This window comes from Triticum aestivum, chromosome 5A (assembly GCF_018294505.1).
Source record: "Triticum aestivum cultivar Chinese Spring chromosome 5A, IWGSC CS RefSeq v2.1, whole genome shotgun sequence".
Lineage (NCBI taxonomy): Eukaryota > Viridiplantae > Streptophyta > Magnoliopsida > Poales > Poaceae > Triticum > Triticum aestivum.
The window spans coordinates 63,321,441-63,345,116 of NC_057806.1; the positions used below are offsets into that span (position 1 = coordinate 63,321,441).

General features: G+C 46.2%; 1 non-coding gene and 1 pseudogene across 1 annotated transcript; both read right to left on the reverse strand.

The window, feature by feature from the left end:
* Window positions 1-22,988: 22,988 nt before the first annotated feature.
* On the reverse strand, window positions 22,989-23,107 carry LOC123109723 (5S ribosomal RNA). The gene has a single exon (XR_006452964.1). It is a non-coding gene; the product is annotated as a 5S ribosomal RNA (ribosomal RNA).
* Window positions 23,108-23,421: 314 nt separating this feature from the next.
* Window positions 23,422-23,541, reverse strand: LOC123109050 (uncharacterized; annotated as a pseudogene).
* Window positions 23,542-23,676: the final 135 nt, after the last annotated feature.

Below are 23,676 nucleotides of genomic sequence, written 5' to 3' on the forward strand. Positions count from 1 at the left end.
GAAAATCCAACCGAGTGGTGAGCGACCCTCCCACTCGGGGGCTTAGCTGCAGTCCAGTACTCGCCTAAGTATCTGAAAATCCTACCGAGTGGTGAGTGATCCTCCCACTCGGGGGCTTAGCTGCAGTCCAGTACTCGCCTAAGTATTTGAAAATCTTACCGAGTGGTGAGCGACCCTCCCACTCGGGGGCTTAGCTGTAGTCCAGTACTCGCCTAAGTATCTGAAAATCCTACCGAGTGGTGAACGACCCTCCTACTCGGGGGCTTAGATGCAGTCCAAGTACTCGTCTAAATACAACGTGCGCTCCATCCCGCTCTGCAGTAACAAGGTGCAGGTCGACTGTCACCTTCTCCTTGGGAGCTTCGCCACAAATACAATGTGCGCTCCATCCCGCTCTGCAGTAGCAAGGTGCAGGTCGACTGCCACCTCCTCCTTGGGAGATTTGCCACAAATACAACGAGTGCTCCATCGCCGACCCGCAAGGACGACGAGGTGCAGGTCGACTGCTACCTTCTCCTTCAGAGTTGCGCCGCAAATACAAAAGTTGTCTCGAATGAAGAACGATTTCCACTCGACAGGGGATTCATGAAGATATTCAACGATAAACCGAGTTCAGATAAATCCTAAAGGTTCCGGACCACAGATCAAAGTGCTCGGGCATTCAGCCTGAAAGAGTTTAATGGTTACAAAAACCACTCGGCATTCCGAGGAAAATTTAAGGTGAGGCATAAAAGTTTGTTCACTCCGCAGGAGGAGGGCTGGCAGGCTCGACGAACTCGTCCAGGTCCGCACCATCGGCGATCCGAGTGGCTGCAGCGATGAAAGTCTCCATAAAAGTTCGGAAGTCATGCTTCTGGGTGTTGGCGACCTTGATTGCTGCCAGTTTATCTTGTCGCACCTCCTTGCAGTGGACACGAACCAAAGACAGAGCCTCGTCGGCGCCACACCGGGCAGAAGATTTCTTCCACTCCTGCACTCGATCAGGGATCTCGTTAAGTCGAGTCATCAGGGACTCAAGATCATTCTAGAGCGTGGCCTCTGGCCAAAGTGCCGGGTCGATCCGTGACGTGGCGACTTTCAGTTGAGCCAAGTAGTCCACGACACCGTCGATGCGGGATTCCAGTCGGAGCAGGTTCATGGCAGTTTCATCTTTCACGGGAGAATTGATTGGGTCCAAACCAGGCTCAATCCACCCAGTCTCCTCGAAGTTCTGGCAAAACTCTGCATTCATGGTCCAAGGATAAGTCAATTTTCGTATGCCGAGTCAATAAAAAAACATCAGTCGGAACAAAATGCGTGTTGGGTTTCGTAGTAATTTCAAAAAATTTCCTACGCACACGCAAGATCATGTGATGCATAGCAACGAGGGGAAGAGTGTTGTCTACGTACCCAACACAGACCGACTGCGGAAGCGATGACACGACGTAGAGGAAGTAGTTGTACGTCTTCACGATCCAACTGATCAAGCACCGAAACTACGGCACCTCCGAGTTCAAGCACACGTTCAGCCCGATGACGATCCCCGGACTCCGATCCAGCAAAGTGTCGGGGAAGAGTTCCGTCAGCACGATGGCGTGGTGACGATCTTGATGAACTACAGCAGTAGGGCTTCGCCTAAACTCCGCTACAGTATTATCGAGGAATATGGTGGCAGGGGGCACCGCACACGGCTAAGGAATAGATCATGTGGATCAACTTGTGTGTTTCTGGGGTGCCTCTGCCTCAGTATATAAAGGAGCCATGGGGGGAGAGGGGCGCCGGCCAGGAGGAGGGCGCAGGAGGAGTCCTACTCCTTCCGGGAGTAGGACTCCCCCCCAATCCTATTCCAACTAGGATTCCCCATGGGGGGAAAGAGGGAGAGGGGTGGCCGGCCACCTCTCCTAGTCCTAATAGGACTAGGGGAAGGGGGGAGGCGCGCAGCCCTTATGGGCAGCCCTTTCACCTTTCCACTAAGGCCCATGAAGGCCCATATGGTTCTCGGGGGGTTCCGGTAACCTCCCGGTAACCCGGTAAAATCCTGATTTCACCCGGAACACTTCCGATGTCCAAACATAGGCTTCCAATATATCAATCTTTACGTCTCGACCATTTCGAGACTCCTCATCATGTCCGTGGTCACATCCGGGGCTCCGAACAACCTTCGGTACATCAAAATGCATAAACTCATAATGTAACTGTCATCGTAACCTTAAGCGTGCGGACCCTACGGGTTCGAGAACAATGTAGACATGACCGGGACACGTCTCCGGTCAATAACCAATAGCGGGACCTGGATGCCCATATTGTCTCCTACATATTCTATGAAGATCTTTATTGGTCAGACCGCATAACAACATACGTTGTTCCCTTTGTCATCGGTATGTTACTTGCCCGAGATTCGATCGTCGGTATCCAATACCTAGTTCAATCTCGTTACTGGCAAGTCTCTTTACTCGTTCCATAATACATCATCTCGCAATTAACATATTAGTTGCAGTGCTTGCAAGGCTTATGTGATGTGCATTACCGAGAGGGCCCAGAGATACCTCTCCGACAATCGGAGTGACAAATCCGAATCTCGAAATACGCCAACCCAACATCTACCTTTGGAGACACCTGTAATGCTCCTTTATAATCACCCAGTTACGTTGTGACGTTTGGTAGCACCCAAAGTGTTCCTCCGGAAAACGGGAGTTGCATAATCTCATAGTCATAGGAACATGTATAAGTCATGAAGAAAGCAATAGCAACATACTAAACGATCGGGTGCTAAGCTAATGGAATGGGTCATGTCAATCAGATCATTCAACTAATGATGTGACCTCGTTAATCAAATAACAACTCATTGTTCATGGTTAGGAAACATAACCATCTTTGATTAACGGGCTAGTCAAGTAGATGCATACTAGTGACACTTTGTTTGTCTATGTATTCACACATGTATTATGTTTCCGGTTAATACAATTCTAGCATGAATAATAAACATTTATCATGATTATAAGGAAATAAATAATAACTTTATTATTGCCTCTAGGGCATATTTCCTTCAGTCTCCCACTTGCACTAGAGTCAATAATCTAGATTACACTGTAATGATTCTAACACCCATGGAGCCTTGGTGCTGATCATGTTTTGCTCGTGGAAGAGGCTTAGTCAACGGGTCTGCAACATTCAGATCCGTATGTATCTTGCAAATCTCTATGTCTCCCACCTGGACTAGATCCCGGATGGAGTTGAAGCGTCTCTTGATGTGTTTGGTCCTTTTGTGAAATCTGGATTCCTTTGCCAAGGCAATTGCACCAGTATTGTCACAAAAGATTTTCATTGGACCCGATGCATTAGGTATGACACCTAGATCGGATATGAACTCCTTCATCCAGACTCCTTCGTTCGCTGCTTCCGAAGCAGCTATGTACTCCGCTTCACATGTAGATCCCGCTACGACGCTTTGTTTAGAACTGCACCAACTGACAGCTCCACCGTTTAATGTAAACACGTATCCGGTTTGCGATTTAGAATCGTCCGGATCAGTGTCAAAGCTTGCATCAACGTAACCTTTTACGGTGAGCTCTTTGTCACCTCCATATACGAGAAACATATCCTTAGTCCTTTTCAGGTATTTCAGGATGTTCTTGACCGCTGTCCAGTGATCCACTCCTGGATTACTTTGGTACCTCCCTACTAAACTTATAGCAAGGCATACATCAGGTCTGGTACACAGCATTGCATACATGATAGATCCTATGGCTGATGCATAGGGAACATCTTTCATATTCTCTCTATCTTCTGCAGTGGTCGGGCATTGAGTCTTACTCAACTTCACACCTTGTAACACAGGCAAGAACCCTTTCTTTGCTTGATCCATTTTGAACTTCTTCAAAATTTTGTCAAGGTATGTGCTTTGTGAAAGTCCAATTAAGCGTCTTGATCTATCTCTATAGATCTTAATGCCTAATATGTAAGCAGCTTCACCGAGGTCTTTCATTGAAAAACTTTTATTCAAGTATCCCTTTATGCTATCCAGAAATTCTATATCATTTCCAATCAGCAATATGTCATCCACATATAATATCAGAAATGCTACAGAGCTCCCACTCACTTTCTTGTAAATACAGGCTTCTCCGAAAGTCTGTATAAAACCAAATGCTTTGATCACACTATCAAAACGTTTATTCCAACTCCGAGAGGCTTGAACCAGTCCATAAATGGATCGCTTGAGCTTGCACACTTTGTTAGCTCCCTTTGGATCGACAAAACCTTCCGGTTGCATCATATACAACTCTTCTTCCAGAAATCCATTCACGAATGCAGTTTTGACATCCATCTGCCAAATTTCATAATCATAAAATGCGGCAATCGCTAACATGATTCGGACGGACTTAAGCATCGCTACGGGTGAGAAGGTCTCATCGTAGTCAATCCCTTGAACTTGCCGAAAACCTTTTGCGACAAGTCGAGCTTTATAGACAGTAACATTACCATCAGCGTCAGTCTTCTTCTTAAAGATCCATTTATTCTCAATTGCTTGCCGATCATCGGGCAAGTCAACCAAAGTCCATACTTTGTTCTCATACATGGATCCCATCTCAGATTTCATGGCTTCAAGCCACTTTGCGGAATCTGGGCTCACCATTGCTTCTTCATAGTTCGTAGGTTCATCATGATCTAGTAGCATGACTTCCAGAACAGGATTACTGTACCACTCTGGTGCGGATCTTACTCTGGTTGATCTACGAGGTTCAGTAGTATCTTGATCTGAAGTTTCATGATCATTATCATTGGCTTCCTCACTAACTGGTGTAGGTGTCACTGAAACAGTTTTCTGTGATGAACTACTTTCCAGTAAGGGAGCAGGTACAGTTACCTCGTCAAGTTCTACTTTCCTCCCACTCACTTCTTTCGAGAGAAACACCTTCTCTAGAAAGGATCTATTCTTAGCAACGAATGTCTTGCCTTCGGATCTGTGATAGAAGGTGTACCCAAAAGTTTCCTTTGGGTATCCTATGAAGACACATTTCTCCGATTTGGGTTCGAGCTTATCAGGTTGAAGCTTTTTCACATAAGCATCGCAGCCCCAAACTTTAAGAAACGACAACTTTGGTTTCTTGCCAAACCACAGTTCATAAGGTGTCGTCTCAACGGATTTTGATGGTGCCCTATTTAACGTGAATGCAGCCGTCTCTAGAGCATAACCCCAAAATGATAGCGGTAAATCAGTAAGAGACATCATAGATCGCACCATATCTAGTAAAGTACGATTACGACGTTCGGACACACCATTGCGCCGTGGTGTTCTGGGTGGCGTGAGTTGCGAAACTATTCCACAGTTTTTCAAATGTACACCAAACTCGTAACTCAAATATTCTCCTCCACGATCAGATCGTAGAAACTATATTTTCTTGTTACGATGATTTTCAACTTCACTCTGAAATTCTTTGAACTTTTCAAATGTTTCAGACTTATGTTTCATTAAGTAGATATATCCATATCTACTTAAATCATCTGTGAAGGTGAGAAAATAACGATATCCGCCACGAGCCTCAATATTCATCGGACCACATACATCGGTATGTATGATTTCCAACAAATCTGTTGCTCTCTCCATAGTACCGGAGAACGGTGTTTTAGTCATCTTGCCCATGAGGCACGGTTCGCAAGTACCAAGTGATTCATAATCAAGTGGTTCCAAAAGTCCATCAGTATGGAGTTTCTTCATGCGCTTTACACCGATATGACCTAAACGACAGTGCCACAAATAAGTTGCACTTTCATTATCAACTCTGCATCTTTTGGTTTCAACATTATGAATATGTGTATTACTACTATCGAGATTCAATAAGAATAGACCACTCTTCAAGGGTGCATGACCATAAAAGATATTACTCATATAAATAGAACAACCATTATTCTCTGATTTAAATGAATAACCGTCTCGCATTAAACAAGATCCAGATATAATGTTCATGCTCAACGCTGGCACCAAATAACAATTATTTAGGTCTAATATTAATCCCGAAGGTAGATGTAGAGGTAGCGTGCCGACCGCGATCACATCGACTTTGGAACCATTTCCCACGCGCATCGTCACCTCGTCCTTTGCCAGTGCCCGCTTATTCCGTAGTCCCTGTTTCGAGTTGCAAATAGTAGCAACAGAACCAGTATCAAATACCCAGGTGCTACTGCGAGCTCTAGTAAGGTACACATCAATAACATGTATATCACATATACCTTTGTTCACCTTGCCATCCTTCTTATCCGCCAAATACTTGGGGCAGTTCCGCTTCCAGTGACCAGTCTGCTTGAAGTAGAAGCACTCAGTTTCAGGCTTAGGTCCAGACTTGGGTTTCTCCTCTTGAGCAGCAACTTGCTTGCCGTTCTTCTTGAAGTTCCCCTTCTTCTTCCCTTTGCCCTTTTTCTTGAAACTAGTGGTCTTGTTAACCATCAACACTTGATGCTCCTTCTTGATTTCTACCTCCGCAGCTTTCAGCATTGCGAAGAGCTCGGGAATAGTCTTGTTCATCCCTTGCATATTATAGTTCATCACGAAGCTCTTGTAGCTTGGTGGCAGTGATTGGAGAATTCTGTCAATGACGCAATCATCCGGAAGATTAACTCCCAATTGAATCAAGTGATTATTATACCCAGACATTTTGAGTATATGCTCACTGACAGAACTGTTCTCCTCCATCTTGCAGCTATAGAACTTATTGGAGATTTCATATCTCTCAATTCGGGAATTTGCTTGAAATATTAACTTCAACTCCTGGAACATCTCATATGCTCCATGACGTTCAAAACATCGTTGAAGTCCCGATTCTAAGACGTAAAGCATGGCACACTGAACTATCGAGTAGTCATCAGCTTTGCTCTGCCAGACGTTCATAACATCTGCTGTTGCTCCAGCAGCAGGCCTGGCACCCAGCGGTGCTTCCAGGACGTAATTCTTCTGAGCAGCAATGAGGATAATCCTCAAGTTACGGACCCAGTCCGTGTAATTGCTACCATCATCTTTCAACTTTGCTTTCTCAAGGAACGCATTAAAATTCAATGGAACAACAGCACGAGCCATTTATCTACAATCAACATAAACAAGCAAGATACTATCAGGTACTAAGTTCATGATAAATTTAAGTTCAATTAATCATATTACTTAAGAACTCCCACTTAGATAGACATCCCTCTAATCTTCTAAGTGATTACGTGATCCAAATCAACTAAACCATGACCGATCATCACGTGAGATGGAGTAGTTTTCAATGGTGAACATCCTTTATGTTGATCATATCTACTATATGATTCACGCTCGACCTTTCGGTCTCCGTGTTCCGAGGCCATATCTGCATATGCTAGGCTCGTCAAGTTTAACCTGAGTATTCTGCGTGTGCAAAACTGGCTTGCACCCGTTGTAGATGGACGTAGAGCTTATCATACCCGATCATCACGTGGTGTCTGGGCACGACGAACTTTGGCAATGGTGCATACTCAGGGAGAACACTTATTGATAATTTAGTGAGAGATCATCTTATAATGCTACCGTCAATCAAAGCAAGATAAGATGCATAAAAGGATAAACATCACATGCAATCAATATAAGTGATATGATATGGCCATCATCATCTTGTGCTTGTGATCTCCATCTCCGTAGCACCGTCATGATCACCATCGTCACCGGCGCGGCACCTTGATCTCCATCGTAGCATCGTTGTCGTCTCGCCAATCTTATGCTTCCACGACTATCACTACCGTTTAGTAATAAAGTAAAGCATTACATCGCGATTGCATTGCATACAATAAAGCGACAACCATATGGCTCCTGCCAGTTGCCGACAACTTGGTTACAAAACATGATCATCTCATACAATAGAATTCAGCATCATGCCTTGACCATATCACATCACAACATGCCCTGCAAAAACAAGTTAGATGTCCTCTACTTTGTTGTTGCATGTTTTACGTGGCTGCTACGGGCTTAAGTAAGAACCAATCTCACCTACGCATCAAAACCACAACGATAGTTTGTCAAATAGACTCCGTTTTAACCTTCGCAAGGACCGGGTGTAGCCATACTTGGTTCAACTAAAGTTGGAGAGACAGTTGCCCGCAAGCCATCTCTGTGCAAAAGCACGTCGAGGGAACCGGTCTCGCGTAAGCGTACGCGTAATGTTGGTCCGGGTCGTCTCGTCCAACAATACCGCCGAACCAAAGTATGACATGCTGGTAGGCAGTATGACTTGTATCGTCCACAACTCACTTGTGTTCTACTCGTGCATATAACATCAACATTAATAACCTAGGCTCGGATGCCACTGTTGGGTTTCGTAGTAATTTCAAAAAAATTCCTACGCACACGCAAGATCATGTGATGCATAGCAACGAGGGGAAGAGTGTTGTCTACGTACCCAACGCAGACCGACTACGGAAGCGATGACACGACGTAGAGGAAGTAGTCGTATGTCTTCACGATCCAACCGATCAAGCACCGAAACTACGGCACCTCCGAGTTCGAGCACACGTTCAGCCCGATGACGATCCCCGGACTCCGATCCAGCAAAGTGTCGGGGAAGAGTTCCGTCAGCACGACGGCGTGGTGACGATCTTGATGAACTACAGCAGCAGGGCTTCGCCTAAACTCCGCTACAGTATTATCGAGGAATATGGTGGCAGGGGGCACCGCACACGGCTAAGGAATAGATCATGTGGATCAACTTGTGTGTTTCTGGGGTGCCTCTGCCTCAATATATAAAGGACCAAGGGGGGAGAGGGGCGCCGGCCAGGAGGAGGGCGCAGGAGGAGTCCTACTCCTTCCGGGAGTAGGACTCCCCCCCAATCCTATTCCAACTAGGATTCTCCAAGGGGGGAAAGAGGGAGAGGGGTGGCCGGCCACCTCTCCTAGTCCTAATAGGACTAGGGGAAGGGGGAGGCGCGCAGCCCTTATGGGCAGCCCTTTCACCTTTCCACTAAGGCCCATGAAGGCCCATATGGTTCTCGGGGGGTTCCGGTAACCTCCCGGTAACCCGGTAAAATCCCGATTTCACCCGGAACACTTCCGATGTCCAAACATAGGCTTCCAATATATCAATCTTTACGTCTCGACCATTTCGAGACTCCTCGTCATGTCCGTGATCACATCCAGGACTCCGAACAAACTTCGGTACATCAAAATGCATAAACTCATAATGTAACTGTCATCGTAACCTTAAGCGTGCGGACCCTACGGGTTCGAGAACAATGTAGACATGACCGAGACACGTCTCCGGTCAATAACCAATAGAGGGACCTGGATGCCCATATTGGCTCCTACATATTCTACGAAGATCTTTATCGGTCAGACCGCATAACAACATATGTTGTTCCCTTTGTCATCGGTATGTTACTTGCCCGAGATTCGATCGTCGGTATCCAATACCTAGTTCAATATCATTACTGGCAAGTCTCTTTACTCGTTCCGTAATACATCATCTCGCAACTAACATATTAGTTGCAGTGCTTGCAAGGCTTATGTGATGTGCATTACCGAGAGGGCCCAGAGATACCTCTCCGACAATCGGAGTGACAAATCCTAATCTCGAAATACGCCAACCCAACATCTACCTTTGGAGACACCTGTAATGCTCCTTCATAATCACCCAGTTACGTTGTGACGTTTGGTAGCACCCAAAGTGTTCCTCCGGAAAATGGGAGTTGCATAATCTCATAGTCATAGGAACATGTATAAGTCATGAAGAAAGCAATAGCAACATACTAAACGATCAGGTGCTAAGCTAATGGAATGGGTCATGTCAATCAGATCATTCAACTAATGATGTGACCTCGTTAATCAAATAACAACTCATTGTTCATGGTTAGGAAACATAACCATCTTTGATTAACGAGCCAGTCAAGTAGATGCATACTAGTGACACTTTGTTTGTCTATGTATTCACACATGTATTATGTTTCCGGTTAATACAATTCTAGCATGAATAATAAACATTTATCATGATTATAAGGAAATAAATAATAACTTTATTATTGGCTCTAGGGCATATTTCCTTCAATGCGTACCTTCAAGCTTGATGAACAACTTCTTGGCACTCCTCAGATAGCACTCCAGATCGTCCCTCCTGCAAGCGATGCCTTCCATCTTCTCACACAGGATGAGATTATCCTTCTTCCAGCGCGAGCACTCCTTGTTGGCTTCGTTTAGAGCAGATTTCATCTTGGTATTCTCTTCTTCCAACTGGCCTACCGAAGCCAGTTTCTGTTCAGCCAGAGCGGTCCTGTCATCAGCCTCCTTTCGAGCAGCAGCCAAATCCTGATCCTTCTTCGCCAGAGCTTCTCTCAGTTTTTCTGCTCTGTCTTGGCCAGCTCCAAGTCAAGGTTCAGTTGAATCTGCTGTTTCTCAAAGTCAGCAAAGCGAGCTCCAAGATCACAAGATTTCTGAAATCAAAGGGGAGAAGTTATTTTACAGCGAAAAACGACAAAGACAATAAGTACTAAGACTACGGTCGACTGCCCGCAGTCCACCATAGTCTCGGGGACTACACCCAGTGGGTGCACTTTGCGTGCCCCCACCGGTTCTGATCCCACTCGACCAGCCCGCCGGAGTCGAGTGCAGGGAGTAAAAAAAGGGGGAGAGAAAGAAGAACTCAGACCACAGTCGACTACCAGCAGTCGACCACGGTCTCGGGGACTACACCCAGTGGGTGCACTTGGCGTGCCCCCACCGGTTCTGATCCCACTCGACTAGACCGAGTGGAAGAGACAAACTACCAGTTTGGTTTACACTCGACAAAATACAAAGACTACAGTCGACTGCCAGCAGTCCACCGTAGTCTCGGGGACTACACCCAGTGGGTGCACTCAGCGTGCCCCCACTAGTTCAAAAATTCAATCGACGCACCCAGTGGGTGTATAGATGCAAAAAAATTCGGAAAGAGTCTTCAGATAGCATATCCTAACAGAACAAGCGGCGACCAACTAACCTGAACGTTGCTCTAGAGAGCCGAGCTGGCATTGTAGGCGGCCTGGCTGGCGTCCCGCACCGTCTTCATCTTCTCCATCATAATGCCCGCCTGGCGTATGGCTTCCTTGGCAGCATTCACTTCGTCCTCTGGGACATGATGGGTCGCAAAAACTGAAGGCGGGTCGACAGGGGCCTGAGCAGTCGACGAAGAAGGCAAGGCACTTGACAATGGCACGACGAAGGTAACAGAACCCCGATTGGCATCACCAGCGTCCTGAACGACTGGCTCCGCCCTCGGCGTCGATTGTGGCACCTCGCTCGCAGGAGCTTGCCTATTTTTCCTCGTCAAAGGCCTCTCGGGCTCTTCATCATCATCATCAGGGAGGTCAATAATGTTAGGGGGTGTTCAAAGTTCAATCAACAAAATCACATCACCCAATGGTACACATTGCAGTTGAATCGACCAAAATAAAGACAGTATGGCAGAAATCATACCCAGATTAGAAGTGACCACATCCTCCATCACCTCATCATCGTCCCTGTAAGCTGAGGTCCCGGAAGTAGCAGCGCTGACAGTTCCAAAGTTCGTCCGGTTAAAACAAGAAAAACAAACAGCACAGGGCATCGAGTGAATATAAAGGGAGACACTCACGCGGAAGCGACGGGGATATCAATCTTAATTTTCGGCAACGCCTTCCGAAGCTTCGGCTCTGCGACTTTGCGATGCTTTGACGCTTTTTCAGTTGGAGTTGGCGAAGAGGTCCAAGGACGCTTTGAAGACTGAGCAGCTTGAGCAATCGCCTTTTCACGGGCGCTCGGTCGTTCTTGGTCAAGTTTGGACCGCCTCTCCCTGCGAGGAGGCTGTTGGGGAACGTAGCAGAAATTCAAAATTTTCCTATGTGTCACCAAGATCTATCTATGGAGAGACCAGCAACGAGTAGAAAGAGAGTGCATCTACATACCCTTGTAGATCGCTAAGCGGAAGCGTTCAAGTGAACGGGGTTGATGGAGTCGTGCTCGTCGTGATTCAAATCACCGATGATCCTAGTGCCGAACGGACGGCACCTCCGCGTTCAACACACGTACAGCCCGGTGACGTCTCCCACGCCTTAATCCAGCAAGGAGAGAGGGAGAGGTTGAGGAAGACTCCATCCAACAGCAGCACAACGGCGTGGTGGTGGTGGAGGAGCGTGGCAATCCAGCAGGGCTTCGCCAAGCACCATGGGAGAGGAGGAGTAGGGAGAGAGGTAGGGCTGTGCCAGAACTTCGTGTATAGCTCCCATGCGCCTCCCCACTATATATAGGGGTGGAGGGGCTGGTTTCTTGCCCTCCAAGCCCTTTGGGGCGTTGGCCAAGGAGGGAGGAAAGAAATCTCATTATTTCCTTCCCCACCGATTGTTATCCCCCCTTTTTAGGGATCTTGATCTTATCCCTTCGGGATATGATCTTATTCCTTCTAAGGGGGGATCTTGGTGCGCCTTGACTAGGGGTGTGGGGCCTTGCCCCCACTACCCACGTCCATGTGGGTCCCCCCATGCAGGTGGGCCCCACTCCGGAACCTTCTAGAACCTTCCCGGTACAATACCGAAAAATCCCGAACATTTTCCGGTGGCCAAAATAGGACTTCCCATATATAAATCTTTACCTACGGACCATTCCGGAACTCCTCGTGACGTCCGGGATCTCATCCGGGACTCCGAACAACATTCGGTAACCACATACAAACTTCCTTTATAACCCTAGCGTCATCGAACCTTATGTGTGTAGACCCTACAGGTTCGGGAGACATGTAGACATGACAGAGACGTTCTCCGGTCAATAACCAACAGCGGGATCTGGATACCCATGATGGCTCCCACATGTTCCACGATGATCTCATCGGATGAACCACAATGTCAAGGACTTAATCAATCCCGTATTCAATTCCCTTTGTCTATCGGTATGTTACTTGCCCGAGATTCGATCGTCGGTATCCAATACCTTGTTCAGTCTCGTTACCGGCAAGTCACTTTACTCGTTCCGTAACACATCATCCCGTGATCAACTCCTTGGTCACATTGCGCATATGATGATGTCCTACCGAGTGGGCCCAGAGATACCTCTCCGTTTACACGAAGTGACAAATCCCAGTCTCGATCCGCATAAAACAATAGATACTTTCGGAGATACCTGTAGTGCACCTTTATAGTCACCCAGTTACGTTGTGACGTTTGATACACCCAAAGCACTCCTATGGTATCCAGGAGTTACACGCTCTCATGGTCGAAGGAAGAGATACTTGACATTGGCAAAGCTCTAGCAAATGAACTACACGATCTTTTGTGCTAGTCTTAGGATTGGGTCTTGTCCATCACATCATTCTCTTAATGATGTGATCCCGTTATCAACGACATCCAATGTCCATAGCCAGGAAACCATGACTATCTGTTGATCACAACGAGCTAGTCAACTAGAGGCTCACTAGGGACATATTGTGGTCTATGTATTCACACGTGTATTACGATTTCCGGATAATACAGTTATAGCATGAATAAAAGACAATTATCATGAACAAGGAAATATAATAATAATACTTTTATTATTGCCTCTAGGGCATATTTCCAACAGTCTCCCACTTGCACTAGAGTCAATAATCTAGTTCACATCGCCATGTGATTAACACTCACAGGTCATATCGCCATGTGACTAATACCCAAGAGTTTACTAGAGTCAGTAGTCTAGTTCACATCACTATGTGATTAACACTCAATGAGTTTTATGTTTGATCATGTTGCTTGTGAGAGAGGTTTTAGTCAATGGGTCTAAACCTTTCAGATCTGTGTGTGCTTTACAAATCTCTATGTCATCTCCTAGATGCAGCTACCACGCTCTATTTGGAGCTATTCCAAACAACTGTTCTACTTGGAGCTATTCTAAATTATTGCTCCATTATATGTATCTGGTCTCTCTACTCAGAGCTATCCGGATAGGTGTCAAGCTTGCATCGTCGTAACCTTTACGACGAACTCTTTTACCACCTCCATAATCGAGAAAATTCCTTAGTCCACTAGTTACTAAGGATAACTTTGACCGCTGTCCTGTGAGCCATTCTTGGATCACTCTTGTACCCCTTGACTGACTCATGGCAAGGCACACTTCAGGTGCGGTACACAGCATAGCATACTGAAGAGCCTACGTCTTAAGCATAGGGGACGACCTTCGTCCTTTCTCTCTATTCTGCCGTGGTTGAGCTTTAAGTCTTTACTTCGTACCTTACAACTCAGGCAAGAACTCCTTCTTTGACTGGTCCATCTTGAACACCTTCAAGATCATGTCAAGGTATGTGCTCATTTGAAAGTATTATTAAGCATTTTGATCTATCCTTATAGATCTTGATGCTCAATGTTCAAGTAGCTTAATCCAGGCTTTCCATTGAAAAACACTTTCAAAATAACCCTATATGCTTTCCAGAAATTCTACGTCATTTCTGATCAACAATATGTCAACAACATATACTCATCAGAAATTCTATAGTGCTCCCACTCACTTCTTTGGAAATACAAGTTTCTCATAAACTTTGTACAAACCCAAAATTTTTGATCATCATCAAAGCATACATTCCAACTCCGAGATGCTCACTCCAGTCCTTAGAAGGATTGCTGGAGCTTTGCATACTTATTAGCATCTTTCGGGATTGACAAAACCTTCCGGTTGTATCACATACAACCTTTCCTCATTAAAATCGTCGAGGAAACAATGTTTTGACATCCTATCTGCAAGATTTCATAAATAATGCAGTAATCGCTAATATAATTCCAACAGACTCTTAGCATCGCTACGAGTGAGAAAATCTCATCGTAGTCAACTCCTTGAACTTGTCGGAAAACATCTTAACGATAAGTCGAGCTTTCTTAATGGTGACATTTACCATCATTGTCCGTCTTCCTTTTGAAATCCATCTGTACTCATTAGCCTTACGACCATCGAGCCGTTCTGCCAAAGTCTACACTTTGTTTTCATACATGGATCCTCTCTCGGATTTTATGGCCTCAAGCCATTTATCGGAATCCGGGCCCACCATCGCTTCTCCATAGCTCGTAGGTTCATTGTTGTCTAGCAACATGACCTTTAAGACAGGATTACGTACCACTCTGAAGTAGTACGCATCCTTGTCATCCTACGAGGTTTGGGAGTGACTTGATCCGAAGTTTCATGATCAATATCATAAGCTTCCACTTCAATTGGTGTAGGTGCCACAGGAACAACTCCCTGTGCCCTGTCACACACTAGTTGAAGAGACGGTTCAATAACCTCATCAAGTCTCCACCATCCTCCCACTCAATTCTTTCGAGAGAAACTTTTCCTCGAGAAAGGACCCGATTCTAGAAACAATCCATATTGCTTTCGGATCTGAATTAGGAGGTATACCCAACTGTTTTGGGTTTCCTATGAAGATGCATTTTATCCGCTTTGGGTTCGAGCTTATCAACCTGAAACTTTTTCATATAAGCGTCGCAGCCCCAAACTTTTAAGAAACGACAACTTAGGTTTCTCTAAACCATAATTCATACGGTGTTATCTCATCGGAATTACGTGGTGCCCTATTTAAAGTGAATGTGGTTGTCTCTAATGCCTAACCCATGAACGATAGTGGTAATTCGATAAGAGACATCATGGTACGCACCATATCCAATAGGGTGCAACTATGATGTTCGGACACACCATCACATTATGGTGTTCCAGGCGGTATTAATTGCGAAACAATTTCCACAATGTCTTAATTGTGTGCCAAAACTCGTAACTCAGATATTCATCTCTATGATCATATCATAGACATTTTATCCTCTTGTCACAATGATCTGCTACTTCACTCTGAAATTACTTGAACCATTCAATAATTCAGACTTGTGTTTCATCAAGTAAATATACTCAACATTTACTCGAATCATCTGTGAAGTAAGAACATAATGATATTCACTGCATGCCTCAGGACTCATTCGACTGCACACATCAAAATGTGTTACTTCCAACAAGTTGCTATCTTGTTCCATCTTACTGAAAATGAGGCTTTTCAGTCATCTTGCCCATGTGGTATGATTTGCATATCTCAAGTGATTCAAAATCAAGTGAGTCCGAACGATCCATTTGCATGGAGTTTCTTCATGCATATACACCAATAGACATGGTTCGCATGTCTCAAACTTTTCAAAAACGAGTGAGTCCAAAGATCCATCAACATGGAGCTTCTTCATGCGTTTTATACCATTATGACTTACATGGCAGTGCCACAAGTAAGTGGTACTATCATTACTATCTTATATCTTTTGGCATGAAAATGTGTATCACTACGACCGAGATTCAATAAACCATTCCTTTAGGTGCAAGACCATTGAAGGTATTATTCAAAAATAGAGTAACCATTATTCTCCTTAAATGAATAACCGTATTGCGATAGACATAATCCAATCATGTCTATGCTCAACTCAAACACCAATCTCGGTGGTAGAGGGAGCGTGCGATGCTTGATCATATCAACCTTGGAAACACTTCCAACATATATCGTCAGCTCACCTTTAGCTAGTCTCCGTTTATTCCGTCGCTCTTTTATTTCGAGTTACTAACACTTAGCAACCGAACCGGTATCTAATACCCTGGTGCTACTAGGAGTACTAGTAAAGTACACATTAACATAATGTATATCCAATATACTTCTATCGACCTTGCCAGCCTTCTCATCTACCAAGTATCTAGGGTAATTCCGCTCTAGTGACTATTCCCCTTATCACAGAAGCACTTAGTCTCGGGTTTGGGTTCAACCTTGGGTTTCTTCACTAGAGCAGCAGCTGATTTGCCGTTTCATGAAGTATCCCTTCTTGCCCTTGCCCTTCTTGAAACTAGTGGTTTCACCAACCATCAACAATTGATGCTCCTTTTTGATTTCTACTTTCGCGGTGTCAAACATCGTGAATACCTCAAGGATCATCATATCTATCCCTGATATGTTATAGTTCATCACGAAGCTCTAGCAGCTTGGTGGCAATGACTTTGGAGAACCATCACTATCTCATCTGGAAGATCAACTCCCACTCGATTCAAGTGATTGTTGTACTCAGACAATCTGAGCACAAGCTCATCGATTGAGCTTTCTCCCTTAGTTTGCAGGCTAAGAAAATCGTCGGAGGTCTCATACCTCTTGACGTGGGCACGAGCCTGAAATCCCAATTTCAGCCCTCAAAACATCTCATATGTTCCGCGACGTTTCGAAAACGTCTTTGGTGCCTCTACTTAAACCATTTAACTGAACTATCACGTAGTTATCAAAACGTGTATGTTCGATGTTCGAAACATCCACAAACTACGTTTGGGGTTCAGCACACTGAGCAGTGCATTAAGGACATAAGCTTTCTACTGTCCGCATAATTGCTACTATCAACTTTCAACTATATTTTCTCTAGGAACATATCTAAAACAGTAGAACTAAAGCGCGAGCTACGACATAATTTGCAAAAATCTTTTGACTATGTTCAGGATAATTAAGTTCATCTTATGAACTCCCACTCAAATAGACATCCCTCTGGTCATCTAAGTGATTACATGATCCGAGTCAACTAGGCCGTGTCCGATCATCACGTGAGATGGACTAGTCATCATCGGTGAACATCTTCATGTTGATCGTATCTACTATACGACTCATGCTCGACCTTTCGGTCTCCGTGTTCCGAGGCCATGTCTGTACATGCTAGGCTCGTCAAGTTAACCCTAAGTGTTTTCGCTATGTAAAACTGTCTTACACCCGTTGTATGTGAATGTAAGAATCCATCACACCCGATCATCACGTGGTGCTTAGAAGCGACGAACTGTAGCAACGGTGCACAGTTAGGGGAGAACACTTCTTGAAATTGTTGTAAGGTATCATCTTATTTACTACCGTCGTTCTAAGCAAACAAGATGCATAAACATGATAAACATCACATGCAATCAAATAGAGTAGTGACATGATATGGCCAATATCATATAGCTCCTTTGATCTTCATCTTCGGGGCTCCATGATCATCTTGTCACCGGCATGACACCATGATCTCCATCATCATGATCTCCATCATCGTGTCTTCATGAAGTTGTCACGCCAACGACTACTTCTACTTCTATGACTAACGCGTTTAGCAATAAAGTAAAGTAGTTTACATGGCGTTCTTCAATGACACGCAGGTCATACAATAAATAAAGACAACTCCTATGGCTCCTGCCGGTTCTCATACTCATCGACATGCAAGTCGTGAATCCTATTACAAGAACATGACCAATCTCATACATCACATATCATTCATCACATTCTTCTTGGCCATATCACATCACAAAGCATACCCTGCAAAAACAAGTTAGACGTCCTCTAATTGTTGTTTGCATGTTTTACGTGGCTGCTATGGGTTTCTAGCAAGAACGTTTCTTACCTACGCAAGACCACAACGTGATATGCCAATTGCTATTTACCCTTCATAAGGACCCTTTTCATCGAATCCGTTCCGACTAAAGTGGGAGAGACTGGCACCCGCTAGCCACCTTATGCACCAAGTGCATGTCAATCGGTGGAACCTGTCTCACGTAAGAGTACGTGTAAGGTCGGTCTGGGCCGCTTCATCCCACAATACCGTCGAAACAAGATTGGACTAGTAACGGTAAGCATATTGAACAACATCAACGCCCACAACTACTTTGTGTTCTACTCGTGCAAAGAATCTACGCAATAGACCTAGCTCATGATGCCACTGTTGGGGAACGTAGCAGAAATTCAAAATTTTCCTACGTGTCACCAAGATCTATCTATGGAGAGACCAGCAACGAGTAGAAAGAGAGTGCATCTACATACCCTTGTAGATCGCTAAGCGGAAGCGTTCAAGTGAACGGGGTTGATGGAGTCGTACTCGTCGTGATTCAAATCACCGATGATCGTAGTGCCAAACGGACATCACCTCCGCGTTCAACACACGTACAGCCCGGTGACGTCTCCCACGCCTTGATCCAGCAAGGAGAGAGGGGGAGGTTGAGGAAGACTCCATCCAACAGCAGCACAACGGCGTGGTGGTGGTGGAGGAGCGTGGCAATCCAGCAGGGCTTCGCCAAGCACCATGGGAGAGGAGGAGTAGGGAGAGAGGTAGGGCTGTGCCAGAACTTCGTGTATAGCTCCCATGCGCCTCCCCACTATATATAGGGGTGGAGGGGCTGGTTTCTTGCCCTCCAAGTCCATTGGGGCGTTGGCCAAGGTGGGAGGAAAGAAATCTCATTATTTCCTTCCCCACCGATTGTTATCCCCCCTTTTTAGGGATCTTGATCTTATCCCTTCGGGATATGATCTTATTCCTTCTAAGGGGGGATCTTGGTGCGCCTTGACCAGGGGTGTGGGGCCTTGCCCCCACTACCCACGTCCATGTGGGTCCCCCCATGCAGGTGGGCCCCACTCTGGAACCTTCTAGAACCTTCCTGGTACAATACCGAAAAATCCCGAACATTTTTCGATGGCCAAAATAGGACTTCCCATATATAAATCTTTACCTCCGGACCATTCCGGAACTCCTCGTGACGTCCGGGATCTCATCCGGGACTCCGAACAACATTCGGTAACCACATACAAACTTCCTTTATAACCCTAGCGTCATTGAACCTTAAGTGTGTAGACCCTACGGGTTCGGGAGACATGTAGACATGACCGAGACGTTCTCCGGTCAATAACCAACAGCGGGATCTGGATACCCATGATGGCTCCCACATGTTCCACGATGATCTCATCGGATGAACTACGATGTCAAGGACTTAATCAATCCCGTATTCAATTCCCTTTGTCTATCGGTATGTTACTTGCCCGTGATTCGATCGTCGGTATCCAATACCTTGTTCAATCTCGTTACCGGCAAGTCACTTTACTCGTTCCGTAACACATCATCCCGTGATCAACTCCTTGGTCACATTGCGCATATGATGATGTCCTACCGAGTGGGCCCAGAGATACCTCTCCGTTTACACGGAGTGACAAATCCCAGTCTCGATCCGCATAAAACAATAGATACTTTCGGAGATACATGTAGTGCACCTTTATAGTCACCCAGTTACGTTGTGACGTTTGATACACCCAAAGCACTCCTATGGTATCCAGGAGTTACACGCTCTCATGGTCGAAGGAAGAGATACTTGACATTGGCAAAGCTCTAGCAAATGAACTACACGATCTTTTGTGCTAGTCTTAGGATTGGGTCTTGTCCATCACATCATTCTCTTAATGATGTGATCCCGTTATCAACGACATCCAATGTCCATAGCCAGGAAACCATGACTATCTGTTGATCACAACGAGCTAGTCAACTAGAGGCTCACTAGGGACATATTGTGGTCTATGTATTCACACGTGTATTACGATTTCCAGATAATACAGTTATAGCATGAATAAAAGACAATTATCATGAACAAGGAAATATAATAATAATACTTTTATTATTGCCTCTAGGGCATATTTCCAATAGAGGCGACTTGACTTCTTCTTCGTCACTTGGGTCGTCGCTTTCTTCATCCCCACCACCGTCAGAATCCCATTCGCCACTGTCGCTGCCGCTCGCCTCTCCTTCCGGGTCCTGCTCTTGCTCTCCGTTGGACATTGAATACATTTCAATAATGGCCTGAAAGAAAGCAGGGAGAACAAAGTCAGTCGATGCAGTATAGGCAGCTGCGCGAGTGAATTCAGATTACAAGCAAAAGCTCAGAATCAAACCTTCTCTGGTACATGGGACTGGTCGAATGGAGGAACTCTCTTGGCTCCCCTGGGGTTGTCCTTTCTTCCGGTCATGCCCGACAGCCACTTCTCCAGTGTGTCGTCATCGACCTCCTCCGGGTGAATCCGAGTGGAGTCTTCAAGACCTGAATACATCCACATCGGATGGTCTCGGGCTTGAAGAGGCTGGATGCGCCGCTGAAGGAAGACCTCCAAGAGATCCATACCGGTGACCCCGTCATGGATAAGCTGGACCACTCGCTCGACCAGCACCCTCACCTGCGCCTTCTCCTCCGGGAGCACCTTCAAAGGGGAGGGTTTCCTCACTCGGTCCATGGTAAAGGGAGGGAGGCCAGTCGACTGCCCTGGCGTCGACTGGTCTTTACAGTAAAACCAGGTCGACTGCCATCCGCGAACCGAGTCGGGAAGAATCATGGCCGGAAAGGAACTTTTCCCTCTCATCTGAACACCAAGACCCCCACACATCTGAATCACTTGAGTCCTCTTGTCACTCGAATTAGCCTTTTTCACCGTCTGGGAGCGACAAGTGAAAATGTGCTTGAAAAGGCCCCAGTGAGGCCGACAACCCAGGAAATTCTCACACAAAGAAACGAAAGCGGTGAGATAAACGATTGTGTTGGGAGTGAAGTGGTGGAGTTGTGCCCCAAAGAAGTTCAGAAATCCCCGAAAGAAAGGGTGAGGAGGCAAGGAAAATCCACGGTCGACGTGGGTGGCAAGGAGAACGCGCTCACCCTCCCGAGGTTGCGGCTCGGATTCCTTCCCCGGAAGCCGTGCCGATTCATAGGGGATCAGCCCTCCTTCGGCTAGGTTGTCGAGGTCTTCTTGGGTGATTGTTGAGCGGATCCAGTCGCCCTAGATCCAGCCCTTCGGCAGGCCGGTTCGCGAGGAGGATCCGCCCCGACTGGTCACCTTCCCCTTCGACCTCGCCGTCGCCTTCTTTACCCGCTCCAGAGCCACCGTCTTCTCCTTCCCCATCGTCACCGGCAAGACGCGTACGGAGCGGTGGCGCTGGGGCGAGAGCGAGCGCGACGAAGGAGCCTGAGGAGGAGAAGAGATAAAGAGGACGCACTGTTCGAGAGACCCCGGTCCGACGCCTTATATGAGGCCGCTTCCGAGTGGTTGACTGGTAGGCCCGGGCGGTCCTGTCAAATCCCGTAGCAATCGCGCGCGCGATACGTGGAGAAATAGGTGGCGCGGGGATTGAGGAGGCTCCGCCCTATCCCATCCGATTACTGCGACCTCCCCCGTCCCGCGCGATTCCCAAAATTCGGATCTCGTGAAATCTGCGGGCAGCGGAACAACTTGTCAGACAGAAGATCTCCTCCACACCGTCACTCGGAGCCTTTCAAGTAAAGAAACTCACTCGACAAAAAACTAAGAATGCATCAAGGCGACTGAAAAGGAAGTTGCTGTCATCACTCAGGTTCATTGATTCGAAACCAGATATGCTCATGGCATGAAAAATGAGTCGGGGAAATTCTCAACTCCTTCCCCACTCAAACCTCGATCCATTCGGGGGCTAATGATGAAGCTATGTACCTAGGGTAGGGTCATGGACTTGTCCAAACTGCCCTGCCCAAGGACATCTCTAGAAGAAATAACCTTTCAATCGACTTGGAGGTGTTCCACTCGACAGACTCGAAGACACTCGACCAAGACCAAACCACTCGACGGCCAGGAGACCTAAAGGCACTCCGCACGCTAACGGTTAGTTATTAAGTAGCTTTTATGGTCATCATAGCACTTTATTAAGGGCGTTACCAGTAACGCCCGACCTTAATGTATTTAAAACCCTGCATAACTGAGGGCCGGAGGGGTCCGGCGAACTCTATATAAGCCACCCCCCTCCTCAGTGTAAAGGGTTCGCACCCCTGTAATTCGTACACGCATAATCCATTCGACCGCCTCCGAGCTCCGAGATGTAGGGCTATTACTTCCTCCGAGAAGGGCCTGAACTCGTAAACCTCGCGTGCTTACAACTTCTCCATAGCTAAGATCTTGCCTCTCCATACCTACCCCCATACATTACTGTCAGACTTAGAACCACGACACCCTATACTACTTACTCTCTCGCTCAACTACGAAGACGAGTTTACCACAATTTCCACCCCTACCACTATACCGCAGCAACACGTATTTTACACCCCTTTCTGAACGCGCTTTTCGCGGCCCAACTCTCCCTTGACGCGTGACTAATGAGCTCCGAGCTAAAACATATCGCAAATGTCAAACATATGATGCCGGGCTTAATATATATCGCGCACGTGCATTCTTTTTCTAACGGGGTGCAAAAAAATAATTAAAAAGGGAATGCAACACGAGGACTTCCCAGGAGGTCACCCATCCTAGTACTAGTCTCGCCCAAGCACGCTTAACTTCGGAGTTCTGATGGGATCCGGTTCTTTAGTGCTGGTATGATCGCATCCGACATGTTACCCCCTGCTTCATCCCTTATGCTTCCCACTCCCAGGTCCGCTACAAAGACGACTGTACATTCTTACTACCATTACAACCTTCGCCTACAAAGACGAGTTTACCACGGTTTCCACCCCTCCCTCTATACCGCAGCAACATGTATTTTACACCCCTTTCAGAATGCACTTTTCGTGCCCCAACTTCCCCTAGACGCATGAGTAATGAGATGCGAGCTAAAGGGAGTGGAAAAATAAGATAACGTGGTTAATATATATCACGCACGTGCGTTCTGTTTCTCATGAGGCGAAAAATAATAATTAAAAAGGGAATGCAACCAACGAGGACTTCCTAGGAGGTCACCCGTCCTAGTACTATTCTCGCACAAGAACGCTAACTTCGGAGTTCTGATGGGATCCAGTGCTTCAGTGCTAGTATGATCGCATCTGACATGTTACCCCCGGCTTCATCGCTTATGCTTCCCACTCCCAGGTCTGCTACAAAGACGGTTGTACATTCTTACTACCATTAGAACCGTTTCCTAATAATGGATAATGCCCTATACTACTTACTCTCTCTCACT